Source organism: Halichoerus grypus, chromosome 1 (assembly GCF_964656455.1).
Source record: "Halichoerus grypus chromosome 1, mHalGry1.hap1.1, whole genome shotgun sequence".
Taxonomy (NCBI): Eukaryota; Metazoa; Chordata; class Mammalia; order Carnivora; family Phocidae; genus Halichoerus; species Halichoerus grypus.
Genome location: NC_135712.1, coordinates 91,668,011 through 91,680,401, shown reverse-complemented (window position 1 = coordinate 91,680,401; position 12,391 = coordinate 91,668,011). Strand labels below are relative to the sequence as shown.

General features: G+C 40.2%; 1 protein-coding gene across 8 annotated transcripts in view; it reads left to right on the top strand.

Annotated features, from left to right (window-relative positions):
* The window catches only part of FNDC3B (fibronectin type III domain containing 3B), a 336,800-nt gene that overhangs the window by 181,594 nt on the left and 142,815 nt on the right, over nt 1-12,391 (top strand). The gene's annotated exons all lie outside the window — the stretch shown is intronic.

The following is a 12,391-nucleotide window of genomic DNA, read 5'->3' as shown; positions in this document are numbered from 1 at the left end:
TTATTCCAAGATTAATTGAGTTAGGGTAATGTGAGAGTTGTCATCATTTTGGTAGCGCCACATGGTCCTTCCCAAGTCTTGCTTTTTGACTTGCCAGAGAGCCAGAGGGAGAGAAGCACAGGAGGGCTATCAGGCAGTCTTCAGCCAAGGTGTGTTCACACTTGGTTGTGCCGTAGAGATTTTCTTCCATCTGTACCACAGTTTGCTGGGAAAAAAAAGGATTTGTAGACATTGTTAAAGCAAATAGGGACGGCCCTTTATTATCGGAGTCCCATTTCTCTGTATTGTGGTTGCACCTGGGCTTCGTGAATTGCTGAGTATGATGTGAGAACTTGGCTGTTTGTACTTAAATTCTCTGAAATTTGACTTTTTTCTTAAGAAAACAGCAATAGCAATTAAAAAAGTAAAAGCAATTTCAGGGGTACGCTGGAAGGATTAAAAAAAAGTGTTAAAGGATAAACTAGACAAGATTTACAGTGTTCAGGGTGCCTGGAATGTGGATGTCTGTATGTTACTTTCATTTTGTCCTGTGCTCAGTGCAGGATGAGCACTCCCTGCCCCTCTCCCTGGACAGCTTCCTTTCCAAGTGCCTAATTGCTTATTTTTTTTTCCCTCTCTGCCCATTTTGTTCTTTTGTTGTGATTATAAGAGCATTCTATTCTCCTTAGAAAAAAATCAGAAAAGACAGAATAGAGAAAAAAATATTTATATTACTACTCATAGAAGATAATCATTGCATTAACATTTTTTGGATTATCCTTCTGGAGTTTTTTCCTTTCTATTCTTTCTCCATCCCTCTGTCCGCTTTTGAAGTGGTTTAAAAATCTATAATTTTCAGTTTTTAATGATTTTGCTAGGGTGAAAAAAAAAATTGGCAGCTGCATCGGAAAATTGCTAAAGTGCAGGCAGGAATCAAAGATTTATCCTCCTGTGATGTCAAAACTTAGCCATTTCTTCACTGTCTGAGCCATAGTGCAGCCACTATAATTTCATTTTTTCCATCCTTACTTTTACGTGAGCCAATTTGACCTGTTTTGTTTTTTTTTTTTTTTGAGTAGTCAAAATGTTGGCCAGTCTCCCCAGTGTTGCAAATAAATGACTTGTTTTACACAAGTCTTTGTAAATAAGAATCACTGGGAGGAGGAAAGGTGCAGAGCAGGCCCTTCCAGCCAGGACACGTGATGATGGATCATGTTCATGTCACCAGTCAGTTAACAGAAAAGAACAAGAAATGTAGAATTCCATTATGTCTCCTCATTTTGAGGAAGTGTTTCATTCCATTGAACCGAGTACAGTTCTCACAGTCGTGAGAGCAGAAATAGCACCTCCTTTTATACTAATGGCGCATTTAAGGAATAGCAGTTAGAAAGTTGGGGCATTCGAGTGAAGAGAAGCTGCAGTGGGCTTTTTCTTGCTGGCGGTGATGCTGGGGTTGCACTAATCGCAAAACATTTATTGGGAATCCTCGGAAAAATAGAGAAGCTTATACTGGGGTATATTTCTGATTCTATAAAAACTTCTATAGAAAATCCAAGCAGAAGGATTAATAGCAGAGCTGTAAACTCACTTTTGTAAGACCGATGATGGAAACATAGCGAAGCACTTTCTTAACTGAGAATTGTGGCAGAAAATACTAGAGGATATTGGAAGAAGAGTAGAAATGGAATAATTTGGATTCTGAGTGGAGAAAAGAGTAAAAAGCCGTCTGTAAGGCATGTCTTCAACTTCATTTAGATGGGCTCCTGGATCGGAGGATGGGCCCAGAGTTAAATGACCTTCCAGTGGTAGCACTATCTCTTTAATGATACCCGACAGTGAAGTGTCTGAGTAAAACGGATTATTAATATGGAAGAAAATTGAGAAACTGGTAGAATGCTTGTATATCTTTTCAAAGCTCATGGCATGTATCCTTCAAAGAAACGAGGAGGGTGGAACCAAGTGCAAAATGTCTTAGGAGACCTGTTATCATCAAGAGATCTAAGAAGCAAAGTACGTGTTGTCATGGAGTTGTGGGAAGAGTCACACACACACACATTCTCCTCCCAGCTGGACGTATTTGAGAAGTGCCCAACACTAGTCTGTCCCTATGCATATCAATTCTGCTTTGTATCCCCACAGTTCTTTCCCTCAAATATATGTGACTCCCTCGTTCAGATCTAGAGTTGGGTGTACGTCGCATCAAAGCAGAGTTCAAGTTCTCTAGTGTGGTGGATGGATTTTTAATAGTTAACTTTGCTCTCTTTTCGAGGGTCACCTTTTCCTGTTGGCCTACATTGTTACCACCTTAAGCTTCTGTCCCTTGAATATATCTGGCCTTTTCTCAACTACATACTTTTGTGCCCATTATTTCCCTCTTCTTGGAATACTCTAGAGCTCTTTGTCTAACAGTGCATTCTTCTCATTCAGATGGCCCTCCTCAGTGTGACCCTTTCAAGAACCTCCAACACAGAAATGGTAGTTCTGTTTTTTTCAGCATCTTTGGTGCTTTGTTTCCATCTCCAGCATGAGGTACAATACAATTTTATAACCATCCTCAAGAACTCTTAGTGCCTCGTTGGTATTATATCTTGAGAATCTAGAATACTGCCTGGTGCATAATAGTAGGTACCTGATAAATGTTTTTAAATGTAAGCGACGGGCCAAGCTGAAATAAAGTGAATATAGCATAGATTTGCTTCGAAGATTTGGAGGTTCAAGTGGAGAACAAAATACCTGATAGTTGGAAGAGTAGTAAGATCAGAGGGATGTGTATCTAACAAGAGTGAAATTCTCTGAATGTGGATTTAAGAGAGAGGAATGCCAAGACAGTGCAGAAGAGGAAAGAATTAGTCTCTTCAGCAAATGGTGTGGGACAACAGGATATACAAATGCAGAATAAATGAAGTTGGACCTCTACTCCATATGAATATACAAAAATTAACTCAAAATGGGGTATAGACATAGGGTAAGAGCTAAAACTGTATAACTAGAAGTAAAATTTCATAACCTTGGATTAGGCAGTTGATTCTTAGATGTGACATTAAAGGCATGAGCAGCAAAAGAAAAAAAATAGGTAAATTTAATGTCATCCAAATTAAAATTTTATGTGCTTCAATCAAAACTTTTTGACACCATCAACAAAGTGAAAAGGGAATTGAAAGAATGGGAGAAGATATATGCAGGTCATACAGTTCAGAAGGGACTAGTATCTAGAATATATAAAGAAATCTTAAAACTCAAGAATAGAAAGACAACCCATTTTAAAAATGGGCAAAGGATCAGAAGAGACATTTCTACAAAGAAGTTGTATAAATTGCCAATTAGCACATGAAAAGATGCTGAACATTGTTAACCATCAGGAAAATGCAAATCAAAACCACAATGAAATATACTTAACACATGCTAGGATGGCTGTAGTTTAAAAAAATCGATAATAACAAGTGTTGGCAAGGATGTGGAAAAATTGGAACTGTTGTATACTGCATGTGGTGATATAAAATGGTACAGCTGCTTTGGAAAACAAAGCATTTGCTCAAATAGTTTAACAGAGTTACCACATGACTTAGCTATTCCACTCCCAGGGTATAGTCAGGAGGAAGGAAAACATATGTTAAAGCACAAAAACTCTGAGGTGTTCATAACCGGATTATTCATAATAGCCCCCAAATGGAAACAACCCGAATGTCCATCGGCTTTATGAATGAATAAACATGATGTGATATATGCATACAGTGGAATATTATTCAGCCATAAGAAGGAAGTACTGATTAATGCTCAAATGTGGATGAACCTGGAAAATACTATGCTAAGTGAAGGAGGCCAGACACAGTATCATCCCATTCATTTATAATGTCAGGCAGGGGCAAATCCACAGACACTGAAAATAGATTAGTTGTTGCCAGGGGCTGGGGGAGTGAGTATTAGGGAGTGACTGCTAATGGGTATGGTACTTCTTGGGGGTGATGAAACTGTTCTGGAACTTAAAACAGTGGTGCTGGTCATTCAATTCTGTGAATATACTAGAAACCACTGAATGAGATACTTTAAAAAGATAGATTTTATGGTATGTAAATTATATCTCAGTAAAGCTTTTATAAAAGAGAGGGAGAGGGGAAGATGGTGACTAGTCCTAATTCTTTATTACGGGCCAGGCTGTGGTGGTGAGGCTGGTGAGGGTGGTAGTAACTACTGTGTATGGTGTGCACTGTGCTAAATGCTTGCTTTACTTCTCTAACTTCACATGTGAGGAAGCTGAGGTCCCGAGTAGAAGCAGGATTGCAACCTAGGCATTTCTGAGCTCATGGCCTATTTCCCTCTGTGATGTGATTTTGGAGTCCACATTGGAGCCTGCCTTGATGTATATATTTGCTTTATGTTACATTACCTTCTGCCAGTGCAAGTGTGGATTGTGCCTGCTTGTGCATTTCCAGTGCTAAAATACCAGCCGCTCATATACAAGATTGTCCGTGATTGGAAGAAAGCTGAAGAGGGAGGCGGGTGAATGATTCAAGATGTTACATTAGTAACTCTAATCTGAGTCAATGGAGAAATTCTTGATTGTAGCATTCATGACATAATTTAGTAGCTGAAAGTGCTTTAAAGATAAATTGATCAGATTGATCAAATACAAACGTCAGTAATGAACAGATCATCTTACAGAAAGGTAAACATCTAGTGTTAAAGACAGCTCTGCTCTGCACAATCTGTGGGGTTTTTTTATTTTTTTTATTTTTATTTTGGAAGGGGGGATGTTGAGAAGGACTGAACCCATGAACCTAAAGATAGTGTGGATTTGGGGTAGAATAGGAGAGCCATGGACTCTTGTCATTTCAACTCTGTAGTCTCTGATATTGCAGGTTTTTATGTGTTACAGTGTGTGTGTATTTTGTGCTGTACTTTTTGGTGAGAGGCTGAGAGAGGTCTGAGGAAAAAGTAACCTGACTTTTTCAACTTAAGAGAAAATAGAGGCTAAGTTTTTTTTTTTTTTTCAACTATAAGAAACTAGACTAATTAAGAGAGCATTTAGTCCTGTCACTCTCATCAGCATTATTTCCATTCGGTAAAAACAATTGTGAATGTGATTAGGGTTGAAACTCTGGGGTAAGGGCGAGTACTATAGCCTGGAAGAATATGGATATTACTTGAAGAGGCCTGCCTTCAAATTCCGCCAGATCTCACCATGGCTACTTTCTGTGTAACTTTGACAAATTATTTTCGGCACATATGCGAATGCCTACGTGATACGGTAGAGGTAAGGATTAAGAGAAATGTTATGTGAGGTATGTAGTCCACAGTGGGCATTCAGGAAGTGGTAGATACTATTATGAGGACTGCTAGAACAATTTCAATGAAAGTTTGGCAGACTTTGCCTTCCTAAATACATACTGAGATTGCACAGTATGAAGCAAATTTTTCCTTTCACTGTATACTGGCCATGGTGTTCCTCAATTTTTTTAACCTCATCATTAACTTTATGAATAATTTCTATGTAAAAATTTCTTAAGCAGATGCCTTGAGTTTTATTTTCCATGCTTCCATAGTAATTTATGAAACATTTTTCAACTGTACGGGAAAACCTTATGTAGACCAAAAGATTTAAGCATATGAAAAGAAAAAGTGAAACATCCAAGTTAACGTTCTGTCATTTGGGAAAACACTCTTTTTTCAGGTTAGCTGATGTAACTTAAACACTTCAAATAGTCAAAGTAAGTGTTTTTGTTGTTATAGCACAAGTACACACTTTACCTCATTTCATTGTTTTGGGGATTCGTTAGTGGGTCGGTGCCTGTTGAAATTGTATATATTTCATTTCCCTTGACCAGGGAGAGGCAAGAAATGTGTTGAAAAATGCATTTAAATTTTGGTTGGTCATTCTCCGGTGGGGATTGTTTAAAGAGTTGGCCAGAAATCAGAGCCCCTGTGAAGAAATAATGGGGTCTGTTAGGTGGAAACCATGGAATGCTTTTCCCCATTTTGCTCAGCCAGGCCAGCTGAGAGCTATAAATATTAGCCCCAACCACTTCCCTTCAATAATTATAACCTGGGATTAAACCAGGGTTCCACCTTCAATACTGTGAAAATGTTGAGCAGAAAGGAGCATAGGGGATTGCCCTGAGCCCTGACAGTCTGAGAATCAGACCCATTTGGTAGCCACTAATAAGAGAATTGGAATCTCTTTCAAGACTTCAAGTCCTTTGGAAGAATAGATTTTTCTATAGAAGTTAGGAGAATTTCCACAATGGACAGAGTATGTGCATGGCGGTTGGGGGCTTCTGTGGAGAAGAGTGGAGGACTTATGTGTCCATTCTGTTTTAATTCCATATCAGCAGATTCACAGCAACTTTCTTTTTCATTTTATGGCTTATTTTGCCTGAGGAATGAGTTACAGACAGGGTTGGCAATTCTGAATTAAAGAAATGTACCAGGGACGTTCCTTCCCTCAAAGCATTGTGTGAATTTCTTCTTTCTGAGCTTTTTCTTCATCTCCCTATTCTGCCTTTTCTCTTGGATTTCTTTCGTTTCTCAGATCCTGACATTGTGGCGTAATAGAACACAGGATTAACAGGAGGAAACATTGTGTCCAACTCCTTGTGTGATTTTAGGAATTGTTTTTTCAAATGTTTATATAAATTCTAGTTAGTTAACATGTAGTGTAATATTGGTTTCAGGAGTAGAATTCCGTGATTCATCACTTACATATTAGGAATATTTTTAAATTATTTATTTGGGTGTCCCACTTGTTTGTTTACTTGATAATTGTGGGTCTTCCTTCCCTTTAGCATGTAAGTTTCACAGGTCCAGGGATCCTCTGTGTCCTGTGCATCACTGGATCTCCAGTTCCTTGAAAGGTGCCCAACACATACCAGGCATTTACTGAAATTTGGCTGGCTGGCTATGTCATTTTCATCTTGTAGGGGAAGGAGGAAAAAGGAAAATGTTTGAGGATCTCTGAAGTTCTTTTCTGATCTCAATTAGGTGATTCACCTTTACTGTTCATATTGTTCCTTAAAAAGGAGACGAAGTGAGAATATAAGTAAGTTTCCATAAGCAATACCACAACAGTGTGGTACTTAGTGTTTAGCATTCTTTTGACTAGAATGCTATCTTTTACTTCAATAGGAAAATGATAGTTGATTTTCACAAAAATAATACTGCGACAGGGGTGCCTGGGTGGCTCAGTCGGTTAAGTGCCTGACTCTTGATTTCAGCTCAGTTCATGATCTCAGGGTCGTGGGATCAAGCCCTGTGTCAGACTCTGCACTCAGCGCGGAGTCTGCTTAAGATTTTCTCTCCCCTGTCCCCCTGCCCCTTCCCCACTTCTCTCTCTCAAATAAATAAATAAATCTTTAAAAAAATAATATTGAGACAGTGTCACATGTGGAAATGACTTCTGGATCAGTAAGTATTAAATTATACACATAATACTATATTTAACTTTATTGCACAATTTGTTTTTCTAAATTAGTAACCCACATGTGTCATATATAACAGCTTTTCCTGGAAAAATACCTTTGCTCAACTTGTTGGGTACAAAACTTTACCAAGGTTAGGTGGATTTTACATTCCTGCACACTCTTTGAAATCCATCTGGTTTATGAACTTGGACTTACATGATAATATGGTTATTTTGCTCTGTGATGAATAGGATCTGAGTATCGTCAGCACGAATTCTTAATCCTTGTGCCATGGAGCCCATTGGCAGATTGGTGAGGCATTTGTAAATGTAATACATAAAATTCATAGATACAATCTAGAATAATCTATGTTTCCATGGGCATGAGTGTGTCTGAGACGCTAGAGTGAAGAGATGTGGTTGGCTCTGTTGCGCATAGATCCACGGAGACTGTCTGGGCTAACAAACATTACCCACCTGTAGACTCCTGCAGTGATATCTTTATTAACATATTAAAGGCAGCTCAGTTTGGCACAGATTACACCCTCAGACCTCTACTTAACTATTTGTCTTCTGACAAATATCTGTTCCATAAGATAGCGTTTCCATTTAGTCTGAAATACTCATTTGGTCCATGTTACTGATTGAAACTCTGTGGATATAACTATCCTCACTTGTCCAGTGTGCTTACGTGCACATTGGGGAGGATTAGATTTGGTTTTTGATCTTCAAATGTGGTCCTTTTTAGTATTTAGGCTGGTGATGTACAATAAAATATGAGAGAAATGGCACAGCATTTCCAGAGTACTTGGGTATGAATCTTGACAAGCACTTCGCTGGCCTTAGGTTGGATTACTTAATTGCTCCTAAAAGTATTTCACCTTGAATCGAGGACTATGACATTGCCTTTGTTAGACGTTAGAGGTTTTGCTGAATTTTATGCAAGTTAAGTTCTGTGCCAAACACTTTATAAGCTATTAAAATGATACGCAAATCACAGGACTTGGTACTGTCGCCTTCATTGTTACACCAAATTAATCCATTTGCCATTTTGCCTTCAGCATCAGTGCCCAGTGCTGTATTTCTGCTTGGAGGAGGCCTCTTGGCTGTCAGCAGTGTCTTGAGATGCTTAGCTCTTTCCATGCAGGGACCTCTGTCTCCCTGTGGGATCCTCAGGTTGTGGCAGCTGAGCCTGGTAAGATAGGGCTGGAGCCAGCTGAGGACCCAGCCTTGGTTCTTCAGCTCCTCTTTCTCAAACCTTGCTGGGCATCCTGTTTAATGTGGAAGGTCTTAGATAACTGCCAGTGTCCCCTCAACTCTAGCACGTACCTGCTTTACCAAAGTTGATGGGTTAAAGAGATACTACAGGCGATGTACCTGTTTCCATCCTCCTCTCTGGCTCCCAGCGGTTTTAGTTAGAAATCACTGCGTAGTTACCCAGAAAGAGCTAGGTGTGTTTAGTAAAGCACTAAATATTGATTTTATTTATATGTGTCTTCGTTGTGTTTTTTCCAGGTTCAAGAGTTACGTAAGTGTGAGTAGCTTGGCTTATTTCTGTGTGTATAAAAGCGTTGGCATATATGAAGCCAGCAGAGGAGCGATTACTGTTTATGAGGTTATCTCCTCATACTGGTCGTCACCTCTGGAGCAAGCCTGTGTGTGAGAGTCATGCCCAGAAGCACTGAAGACAAATGCCACATAACTGTGATCCCCAGAGAGGGAAAAATAAAACAAGATGAAATCAGAGAGGGAGACAAACCATAGAGACCCTTATCATAGGAAACAAACTGAGGGTTGCTGGAGGGGGGAGGGAGGTGGGGGAATGGGGTAACTGGGGGAGGGGCATTAAGGAGGGCACACGATATCATGAGCGCTGGATATTATGTAAGACTGATTTAATCACTGAACACTACCTCTGAAACTAATAATACATTATATGTTAATTAATTGAATTAAAATTTAAAGATCCTTTAAAAATTAAAAAAATAAACGTAAAAAATAATTGTGACCCCCCCGCCAAGCAACCTCAGATTTTGTATCTGGATCCAGCCATTTTCTGCTTGGTCTGTACGTAGCCATTGCCTGGAGCTGGCATGTGGGTTAAGAATTAAGTGGAAAACTTAAGGTTTCCAGATGGAAGGAGTGTGTAGGTACGAATGTTTGGGGACTTTTTGTTTGTTCATGTATCACCTTATCACTTAAAACCCTAGGTTTAGTTATTGATACAAGTTATTGATAAAGCAGATGAAATGGGTTGTTTATTTAACCGTTGCCAAAAACTGTTTGAGAAAAGTAATTGGAACTTTTGTTTCTTGATTCTGGGGAGGATATTTATTATCAATCTGTAGCTACTCTACAGAATAATCTTACACTATCATTGAAAGGGTTTTTAGAAGCAACCCAGAAACATCACCAATGATTTATTTTTCCTTTTGTCTACAAAACTAGCCATGCTGTGTGGCAAAAGGAGCTGGTCCTCAACCTGGAAGTTTTACTGTCTAAAACATTAATGATGATGGAATGTTGGAAAGAGCAATTAATATTTCATCAGTGTTAGCCATTACGGATAGGAAGAGTAGTGAAAATGAGAAGTAGTGTTTGATGTTTCCAACCACAGCTGTAATCACTACATTTGTAAAGACAGGAAGAAGTAAGTCAAGAGGTTTGGGAAATACATTTAATTCTGCCACCATTTCTAAGTCCAGTAACTTAACTTCATCTATAAAATAGAATGACTGCTTGCTCCTGTAACTCTTGGGTTGCTCTTTGAATATTCCTTTCTGCCACTTTTCACTTTCTTCTAATGGGACCTGGGGGATGGTTGTGGGAGTTTCCTCCAGGATGGCAAGAAGGGGACAGGCTGGGGGAAGGATGGTCTTTAGGTTTCAAATCTCTGCCTTCCGTGAAGAATAGACCTGCTTTTACTCTTCTATGCTGTTCACTCTATTAGAAAACGCAGAGTGAAGAGTTAGTGCAAGAAGGAAATGTGGGAGCTAACGCTTTTGTACTCCTGGGTGGTAAGGAATAAAATTCCTCAGCTGCATTTGGGATTGAAGTAGAACTTGCATTGGAAATGTATATTTTTCTGTGTCTTTCTTTTGGTAAAATCACATTTAATGTAAAATAAGAGGGTCAGGAATGATAAGTCTGGGTTTCGATTAAGTGAAATTTTAGAATAGGATGTACTTACCTGAATTAAGGGAGAATATTTGATAATGAATTTGTAAATAAGTCTTGGTGGACATCAAATCTAAGCAGAGAAATCCTTCCTTCCTTCCCTCTTTCTTCCCTCCTCCTTCCCTCCTCCCTTCTTCCCTCCCTCCTTCCCTCCCTCCCTTCTTGCTCTCCCATTTATTTGTTCACTTGGCCGGCATTTATCAAAATCCTTCTGTGTGTCCAGGTTCCCTTGGGGGACTTGGAGTGGGTGCAAGAGACAGATCTGTAACCTCTGCTACAGCACGGAGGTGCTGGGGGTGGGGGGGGAGGGGGCACCAGTCTGGCTGGGAGAAGCCTGGACTGTTGGCCTGCTCATTCCTCTGTCCACGCAAGTGTTTTGTATTGCCTGGCCTTGTTCACTGCTTGCGTGCTTAGTTTTAGTGGAGACTTCTTCCCTTCCTGGAATGGCCTGGGAACCCATTTCAAGTATGTTGGCAGCAGTTAGGAATTGAGCTGGAGCCTGATTTTCACAGACTTATTTGGTCCCCGTTTCCCCTGTGCAGGCAGCTCAGTGTTCTTGCCACTGCAGCAAGCTGGCGGCCCAGCCTCACGCTGCCTGAATGCGTATGGGTTCATGTGTGTCCATGCGCATTCTGCTCTGCCCGCTTCCTGGATCATCCTTGGCCATCTGGAACAGCCTTTTAAAAATTTCTCTTTTGTTACCTACCGTTTAAGCTCCTCTTTTGATTGTTGTCGCTTGCAACCCAGAAGTAGAAGGGAGAGAGTTGTAGGAACTGAGGAGTTAATTAAAATTTCCAATGGAGGGGTGCCCCCGATGGCTCCGTCAGTTAAGCGTCTGACTCTTGGTCTCGGCTCCGGTCATGATCTCAGGGTCGTGAGATCGAGCCTCTTGTCAGACTCCGAGCTCAGCAGGGAGTCTGCTGGAGATTCTCAGTCTTCTCTCTCTCACTCTCAAATTTCCTGTGAGCATTTTATTTCAGTAAGGGGAACTACCTTCCTTCTCTGTTAGCTACGAGAAAGAACACTCAAAATTTAAGTGTTATTAAGAGGTCTGTTTTAGTTCTTGGGACTCAAAATTGTTCCCTTTCATTGCTCTCTGACCTTGGGCAAGTTCACGGGACTTTCCTGAGCTTCCTTCCTCTTAATCTCTAAAATGGGCATAACTGGATATGCCTCACAGGATTGTTGGGAGGATTTAATGAGGTGTTATTCTAAATAGTAGTAATGGCTAGGTGAGATTTTTCTTTTACGTATCCATTACTGTTCCAGGACCTTAACGGGTGTTGCTTTATTTCAGATAGAGGGTATTAAAGCAGAGCAGCAAGTAGTCAGTAAATACTGGTTTGTCATGAATCCTTTCACATCTCTTGATAACCCACCTATTCTGTTTCCTGTGGTTCATTATTTACGTATTTATTTCTCAGCATTCCTAACTTCTGTATAATTCCCTGCATAATGAACACTTTGGAGTACAGACCAGAATGCAAATCGGGTTCTGCCCCTGAACCAGTTGTACATTTTAATCATGCTGTGCCTCGGTTTCTTCATGTGCAACAGGGATGCTACCATCCAACTGCGTAGGTGTCACGGAAGGTAGGGGAGATAACCCAGGTCCAGCAGCTGACAGACATGGGCGCTGGCTGTGCATTTCTCTTCTCCCTCCCAGCGCTGTGTCCCTGACCACGCCGTCTTGCTCTTGCCCCCGGGCGGCAATGTGATTTTGTTTTTTATGGTTCTTTTGGTCCTACTTATAAAAACACTGGTGCAAATAGGACAGAGATTCTCCCTGTTGTGAACACCTTGTTCTCCAGCCTCTCATCCTTGTGTCTAGACCACCGATTA